The 9298-nt window shown below is 38.0% G+C and overlaps 1 long non-coding RNA gene across 1 annotated transcript; it reads right to left on the bottom strand.

Moving 5' to 3' along the window:
* Positions 1–3199: 3199 nt before the first annotated feature.
* Positions 3200–4155, bottom strand: LOC116224667. The gene is made up of 3 exons (XR_004165679.1): positions 4040–4155; positions 3818–3924; positions 3200–3696 (listed from the first exon to the last, which is right to left on the bottom strand). It is a non-coding gene; the product is annotated as an uncharacterized LOC116224667 (long non-coding RNA).
* Between the last annotated feature and the right edge of the window lie 5143 nt (positions 4156–9298).

Below are 9298 nucleotides of genomic sequence, written 5' to 3'. Positions count from 1 at the left end.
ATCAGGTTTAATCTTCGCTGATGTGTAGAGAAGAGGATGGCTTGGGCCAAATTAGTGAAATCTTGTATGGGTTATACCATTATTCCCCTTTCTTCAAACATTAACATATCTTTGATCGACCAATTAACCTACCGTAATTTCCAGACTATAAGCCGCTACTTTTTTCCCACGCTTTGAACCTCGCGGCCTAAACAATGACGTGGCTAATTTATGGATTGTGATACCTGTGACTGTGTTTACGGTGGCTTTGTGGAGCTAGGATGCTAGCATGGATGCAGCCGCATGGATGCTTAGCTCCACGCGATTTCTCAGTATCTCAATGAATTAACTAATGTCAAAATAACCACAGTCTACCGGCGTAGACAGAACACAACTCAAAACAGTTTACAATACAAATCCAGTCTTTTCAAGTTCTTTAGCTCACTGGTTTCAAACTAGCATCTTTCTTCTATCTCGCTGTCTTCAATCTAACGTTCTAGCTTCTGATTGACTTGCAACTGTGCTCTCTTAAAGCAACAGTGCACTTATCGTAACTGGCAAAACTAATAATATGCATCACTATTGTATTACTTTTGATATTCATTTTAGCCTGTGTAAAGTTCATTTGTTTCAATGTACCGGTAGGCACCTGCGGCTTATAGAAATGTGCGGCTTATTTATGTTAAAAATATATATATTTTTTGTATTCAGTGGGTGAGGCTTATATTCAGGTGCGCTCAATAGTCCGGAAATTACGGTAGTTAGATGCCCTCTGTAGGTGAGGCTATGTTGTCAATGGTTATGAATGGGTTTATTGGGATGCAGAAGATGGCACGTGTGAATGGGTTGATCAATGTGCTGTTTTCATTCTAATGTGTCTCAGACATGAAGATGTTATCAGCAATACATTATCATTTTAGGCAGTGGGTAGTCAAAACTACACTACATACTTTCTTTTTGTATTTTTTTTTTGTCAAAGTTTCGTTTCTTTAACAACGCAGCAATGTTTTAACCCAAGCTGTGTTTTTTTTCCTTGCAGTGGCACATTGTCGTCGTATTGGAGATACTACGTTCATAGTTTTTGAAAAATGCCTCCTTAGCCTTTTCGAAACTTGTCCTGTGTGCACCAGTGTTTGTAATGTCTGACCACGTAGAAGAAGGACCTTCTTAGCCGTCGACCAACTGTGCGAGTGTGTGAGTTCTTCAGACACTGTCAGCCTGTCATTTGCAGCACCCCTGTGACCACCTGGTTTTGATGAACTGTGTTTGGTCTGTGAAGGTGTCAAATCATGAACAATGGCCAGGAGACATTTAAGTCTAACGGTCAATTGCCGACCATCAAAAAATCACTTACAGGCTGTTGTAACTGAAAGGCACTTGTAACAACACAGGTAATGCAGTATTTTGAAGAGTGCTACAGCCCAGTTTACTGAGCATATGGTATAGCTTTACTTTATCACTATAATTTCATTTAGGCAGTTTGCTTTCTTTCTATTGGTGTGTAGATACACATGTAACTTATTAACAATGGCAATGTGAACAGAATGCTGACTGTCCACAAATGTAAGGTTATTTATTAATGGTAGGCTAAGAAGGTAACTCATAATCAGATATATCAGACATCAGTGTTAGCTGTAGCAAAAAGGTTATAGTTAAACTTCCCAGTCTTCTGTAGATACAAAAGAATGCAAAGGCTGTCGAGGCAGAATAATGTATCTGCAACAATGAAACTGTATGACTGATTCCCTCCATAGCATAATGAAATCCTTTTTTGACAGCTTCTAGATGAAATCAGGTCCTTCTGTCTCCTAAAGTTGTGTATTGCCTCTTATAGTTTTGACACCGACAGCTGTTGTCACTTAATTATTATAGATAATTATTTCCTAATTTTGAAAATGATTAGGCCTTCAGAGAAGGGTTAGCAGGCCCTGACAGTTCGCCACTGCCATAATGTTAAAGCTTGTAACGTTGTAAAATACATAGGCAATATATTGATAACTGAATCAAATCAAAATTATAAAGACTTGTGATTAAGTTAACTGGCTACATGTTTCTGACTAGATATATTTCAACCAATAAGTTTATTTGTTACTCACTTTCACATAGCTATGGCCTGGAGTATGAACTCTTGGGGGTGTCAGGCCATGTTTATATGTTTAAGTTGGAGTTGTCAGATCATCTCTAAGTAGACATGAATATATGCTTCAGGCATGGGGAGGGAGAGGGCAGGAAGGAAAAAAACATGTGAAGAGAGCAGGTAAGATTAGATTAATAACCTAATACAGCTGTCAAAGGTTAGCTCAATTATTTTTAAATTGTGTTTAAATAATGGTTAATATCTGACTTCAGTCAGTGGTGAAAAGTATGGACTAGAAAAGTGATACTCAAAAAAGTGAGTTATAAAAACAAGTGAGTTACAAATGAAAAAAACATTCCTCAATATGGAACGAATCTGGCACATAGCCTATTTTCAAATTCTTCTACATTAAAAGACAGTGGTGAGATCTAACTAAAATAGGACCTGCTACTGTGAGAAGGGTTAGGGTGCAGCTCTTGCGGCCCAGTAGGCCTACGTTACAGTCTGCCACCGAGAGACTAGTTTACCTTACTGTTCATTTTGAACTGACATCAACGTCTTTACTTAGAAAGAGTATATTTTCACTTTTGGTATTTCCATTGTTGAGTTTGATCTTAAATTCCATTGAAAGTGGTATTAAAAAGGTCTTAAATTGAATTTGTTTTTACTTGTAGAAACCCTGTATACTCGAACATAATTACAATTACCACTTTTACCACAAGTGACGTGAAGGAGAAATAAGCACATCTACCATTTTGACTAAATAGTGTTGTGGTCTGGACAGACGGTGGTCTTGAACTAAATGTTTCAGCGTTCAGTGTTAAGTAATCTTGGTTCCCTCAAGCTTGCTCCTTTCTGCTAGACATAACTGTAGACTCACATGTCTTTTAAGACGTCCTAGCAACATTGTATACTTTCAAAGTACTCTAGTCAAATAAATGCCTAGGTGATTTATGAACTAGCACAAGTTAACTATTTTGAAGTCATTGCAACAAGAGCAGTGCAGCACAGTGAGCGTGAGTGAAGCACAGCTGCCTGTTTCCATTTCCTGTTACTGACCTTCAAATCTTACCCACAAAAGAACATAGGTTTTCCTGTCCGTAAGTGACGCACTGTGTAGATATACAGCAATGACAGAAATGGCAAGACAAAAGAAATTTTTTTATTGGTGTTTTTTGGTATAGCTGAAGTACTTTACAAAAGAATAACAAGACAGCTGTAACATAGCTGTCATGTAACGTGCAAAAGACGGAAAACTTGCATTACATTTACTTTTAGGCACACATTCCCTTTAATAATGAGAGGGCCAAACAGCACATATTTGTTGGTCGCATGCCAAAGTAAACATCCCAGTTTGCTCACAGAATGTGTACTATCGTCACTAATAAGTACTAGGCAGAAAGCACAACATATTTGTGGAGAACACATCTAAACCAAGCATCGTCTATATAGAAGCATAAGCATTTCATATTGTCCAGATTATTTAAGAACAGGTAAAACAAATATCTTAATTAAATCAAATAAAAATGGCTAAAACTAAATAAAGAATGGAATATTTCTTCTCTGATTGTGAATCCTTTTCAGCCATCCTCCCCATCCCTCCGATGGTCAAAGTAAGCTTCATACACAGGAACTTGACACTAAGAGAGAGACAAAAATAGATATGTGTTGGGTTCATTTATGCAACTGTCATCTAGAGGTATAGTGTGAGTATTGACCTCAAAGTGTGTCCGCTGCCAAGAACTGTGTATTTAGACTCACCCACTGGGTTGAACCTCTGGAGGAGTTAGAGTCAACCTCTTCTCCATGTTCATCCATGTTCCTGGGCTCCTCACTATCAATGGGTGTCTCTCTGATGACTTGATTTTCTCCATTTAAAAGAAACATATGGCAATATGAAATTACATTTGGTAGTGAATACTGTGTTATTAGTGCTGTATGCAGATCGCTTTGCAAAGTTAACCATTTGGAAGTGTATCTTACCCAGTCGCTGGCCCGTCCTTTTTATTCTCCAGATACCCAAAGAAACACAGGTCACCAATAGGCCCACAATAACAGCCAAAGACACTGGAACTGTGAAGGTAAACCCAGGTCCTCCATCCTTTGCTATTTCAGGTGTTGTGGGAGCTGCATGGAAAAACAAGTCAGATCAAGTTGTACGCAGCTCTTTTATATTTCTCATTTAAACTGTCATTGAGTAAGATTGCGGGAGTATAGTTTTGTAAGTGTAGGAGATGGGAAGTGGATTTCAGATGAAGTCAATATTTGAGGAATAAAAGGCTAATAAATTGTAAAAGAATATATTCAATAAAATTGAATCATATCACTGAATTCATTCTGCAAACATGTATTCCAGTTGTTTTAAAGAATGTTGCACGGTTTTTAACTGGATATTCTTTTCTGCAACAGTGAACTGAAAACCACAGACTTTAATTTGCAAGATGAAATTGAACAATAAAGCGCACTACATTGAAACAAAGCAGATTAAAATGAAGAAAACAGCAAATCATGTTCTATGCTGCTGAAATAACAGGTGAGACAAAAGAAGAGGAATAATGTGTACAATTGGTTTAAGATTATAAATTATGTTTCTGTTTATTGTTTGTTTAATTAATATTAGCTGATAAGAAAATAGAGGAGTCATTTTAATACACTTACGATTCGTTTCTGAATTCACTGTTAATTGTGTTCCAGCTCCGGAGTACTTGCAGAGTTTAGGAATGTCTTGGTACACTTCGCATACATATAAACCTGAATCCTCACTAGATACGTTGTGAATAACCAGGACTGACAAGTTCTCTTCAGTTGAGATCTTGGTCCTCTTCTCATCACCCCCGATTTTTGTTCCATTTTTTAACCACTTTACTTTGGTGTTGTTTAGACTTCCCTTCCAGGAGCATTGGATGGTTGCGTTCTCTCCCCTGGTCAGACTTAAATGGCTTGATTGCGAAACTGTGAGATTCCCATTAGTGGCTGAAAGGAAATGCACTGCAAAAAAAATACATGACATGACAACTGAATTCAGAATGAAATGTCCTATATTGCAACCACTAAAACCAAGTTTAGATTTGCCTTTAATACAGTGAAACCATGTAGGGTCCAATGTTGAAATCAAATATGGCTTCAGCTCCTACGAGTAGCTTCCTGTAATGCTGTAGTGATGTCTACATGTCTAAATGTAAAGCTTAGTCATCTTCTTAAAACGTATTTTTCCCCAACTTGTATTTTTATAAATGTTCTCAGAAATAAGTGAATCAGTTAACAAAAAAGGTCTCTCTGTTCGAATCAGTGATGCTGTGACTTTAAATAGTGAACTAGCGCCAAACAGTGGCAGCTAATATAAAAGGCTCTGGTGAGAAACGGAGAGAACCACATTTATAAAATGGTTCAGTTGAAGTTTAATTTATTATAACTTGAAAATTACACATTTCAGTTCAAGCGCTTGATAGAGTAATCCATTGTCCAGTTTAGCATCTTGTTCTACATTTACATACATCATGTCATAACAGCTGAGTTCAGAATGAAATGTCCTATATTGCATTTACATACATCTGTATATGTAGATACACTGGGAATGGTTAAGGTAGATGTTGACTAACCTTGTGCAAACAGAACAGACAGGAACAGGCAGCAGTGGTGGTTATGCAGGGGCTTCATTATAGAGAACTGAGACTGGTTCGTCTTGCTCATGCTGTACACTACACACATTTCCTGTTGCTTGATGAACTTCCTGTAACCTGCAGTTTCTAAGAACTGCTAAGTCTGCTGACTCACAGAATTTGTGAACGTTTCTAAACACATCATACTCTCCGTAATATATGTATTATATGTGGACATAATGAACATTCCATGTGGACAGAATTACTTTTGCCAAATGACTAGAGCCTTCAGCCTTTTGTCCACAAAATGAAAAGTGAAACAGTCAATCATCTGTTTTGTTTTCTATGCACGAAAGAGTTTGCTCTCCTCAATATTTTTGTGGACACAATTCTAACAGGTTTGTGTTTTCACAGTATGGCAGTGGTGGAGGAAGTACTGAAGTTTAGTACTTAAGTAAAAGTACAAGTACCCAGGAAAATAAAAGTAAAAGTACTACATCAACAATCCTACTTAAGTAAAAGTAAAAAGTACTTACTTTTAAATTTACTTTAAGTATTAAAAGTAAAAGTACTCACGTAATGGGTTGTCTCTCAATGTCTAGGCTGTGCCATTTTTATAAAGAAATAGCTACTGGTAATAAATGCCTCTACAGATTTCACTACTAGTAATAATTATAAGCAACAACATTTGTTAATTGGAAAGGTTGGTGTACTTATTGTGCCTACCATCTGTAATACTGTTCACACTATATCTTACAATTCTGCGGATGACAAGTTATCTACCAGGGATTATTTGCAAAGTAATACCATTAAGCCAAACCAATAAAGACACCATGTGATATCTTTAAATCTTTTATTTAATTGTAAACGTGTAAAAAAGGGAAACATGGAACATGAAAAACCAATGTAATTGTAAAACTGGACAGAACAAGGCACGCTAGCTTGACATAGCTAACCTACCAGCTTTATCTTACCACTACGTTAAATATATAATGAAGATGAAGATACAATCATGTTTTTTGATGCTATTGCTGTATGTCAACATGCATTTCGCTAGATAACATTATAATATCATGTCAGTAAACGAATTAAATACATATATCAATATTCAAAAGTCAGGGACATTAACTTAGCATAGCAATCACTCTGCTTACCTCGATATGCTACTTTAAATTTGAGGGCGAATTATTGAAGGCTAGCAACGCCTTTTTTTGAGGGAGGCAGGAAACGCATTGACACCTCCAGGAGTCATTCTTGGGGCCTTTGAACTCGAACATATCTTTTAAATAGGGCCAAGAGTGGCTCATATCAGAGGGCTCAGTTCAGGCCGACTCTGGATCCATGTTGAATACGCAGTAGTCAGGCTGTCTGTTGAATGTTCAGGCAAAGCTACCGCTAGTGCCAAATGCGCACTCTGATATCATTGGAGTTGATAGAGCCACCTGATTGGTTTAAACTTCCAAAACAGCAACGCAATCCATAGTTTTGTGTAGGCAACATTTTGGCGAAACTGTGTTCATAAAATGTAACGAGTAACAACACATATTGTAGAAATGTAGCGGAGTAAAAGTATAGATAATAGCTAAAAAATGTAATGGAGTAAAAGTAAAAAGTATGCACTATTATTTTTACTTAAGTAAAGTACAGATACGTGAAAATGTACTTAAGTACAGTAACGAAGTAAAAATACTTCGTTACATTCCACCACTGCAGTATGGTGGGGGTTGTCGCTACACGATGGTAGTCTTTTGGGGGATCGTAGTCCCTCACATTGCGCATGCGTCATTTTGCGACACTGTCGACTGCTGTCGACAGCGAAGCCGCGCGCACGCGTCACAACGACAGATCCGTTTTCAATCATGGAGAAAAGCGACGAAAGCCAGTTTTTGGAAAACATGACCATTTATTTAAAAACAAAGAAGATGTCACAGTGGACAAAACAGATGAGGTGGAGGATCAAAAAGTCTCTCCCCAGTTTCGTTTCATATGTTGACGTAGAGCCTTATGCTGTTAGCCGTTTACAACATAATTAAATATGACATTAAATATACCCACATTATGCGTTAAGACAAGCCCCATATGTTGACGTTTAAACCGTTTACAACATTATTAAATATTACGTTAAATAAACCTACATTATGCGTTAAGACAAGCCAGATATGTTGATGTTGATGTTGAGCCTTATGCCGTAAACCGTTTGTGTCTGAGCATGCGCAATGTGAGGGACTACGATCCCCCAAAGGACTACCATCGTGTAGCGACAGGGGTTGGGTACGTGTAGGAAGAGGGTTTCTACAAGTAGATCGGGTGGAGGGGCTACAGCAGCGTCCCACAGTGAAGATAGTCTAGACCAGGAGGGGAAGAAAGAAACAAAGTCAGGGGGTAGCGTTGGGCTGCCAATGTGCATGATGTACTTGATGGATATGGTGATGAAGAACAATGTTTCCACATCCATCTGCATTTGCAAGCAAAGGTCACGCTATAAGAGAGAGAGAACATTTTGTTAGTAGACATCAATTTGATAAACAGATAAGGAGATACATTTAGGGAAGCAATTAACAGTAGGTAGTATGACCACTTTATCAGTGTCAGTATTAGCAATAGAATATAGAAGGAGAGGGAGAGAGACAGGCTGCCTGTCAAGGTGTATGGGAATTTGATTTGGGTTTAGTTTTGATGAGTTATGTTTAATGGTTGGCTGACATGGTGCATGCAGATTTTAGTTAGGATAGCGAGGGTGGCAGGATACACAACAGTGCCCAACTGGTTGGCAACAGCCGCAACACACGTCATATGCCGTACCCGGGATCTGTGAAGGCCCTCCTTCACAGTACAACATGCGCTGTCTGTAACCCACTCGTGCTAAACACAACAACATGCGCTGTCTGTAGCCCACTCCTGCTAAACACAACAACATGGCCAGCAAGAAGAGGTGAAGAATGTTGCGACAGGTGACGGGTTTTTGATGCAGTATTCATAACCATGGGATGCACTAAAGAGGAATGTCTTTAGTATTGATTTGAATATGGATTCACCTTAGTGAGACTACTTAGGTTGAAGCTGTCTCTTGACGAGTCTGAATCCAATTTATTTCATTCTTATTATTAGCCACCGTGGATACACTTGTTGCTTGCATTTACCAAATGATAATCAGCAATATTATGTCCCTCTGAGAGTTTACTACTTATCTTAGGACTTATCTGTGTTCACTAAGGAATCACTTAGGATATCCAGGTTACTCTGCCAAAAGTCTGCAAACTAGTTCATGTAGTGCTGTCATGGTACAATTACAGTTATTAGCTTGACAATGTCAGTAGCCTATCTGTGTGTGTTGAAACCATCCCACACCTCAGCCCAGTAAGTGCTTGATGCACAAACTCCTTGTAACTAGGCCTACTGCAAGTCTTTTATAAAACAGAATATTACAGATTAACAATTCATAATTCATTGTAATGCCAGGAATGAGCAAATACAATGCAAAATCAAATACATATTAGAAACACAATGACTCAGCTAAGTCAAGAGGGTAAAACATAAAGCTACAATACTAATACTAAAGCTATGAAACAGACAGTCCTACCAAATAGAAAGTAAGTCAAGGATCTAGCATACCTGGCAGAGATATGACTACACATCACTACTG

The sequence above is a fragment of the Clupea harengus genome, chromosome 18 (genome assembly GCF_900700415.2).
Source record: "Clupea harengus chromosome 18, Ch_v2.0.2, whole genome shotgun sequence".
In the NCBI taxonomy this organism is placed as follows: Eukaryota; Metazoa; Chordata; class Actinopteri; order Clupeiformes; family Clupeidae; genus Clupea; species Clupea harengus.
Note: the sequence above shows the minus strand (reverse complement) of the source record. Positions and strands in the feature narration are given on the sequence as shown.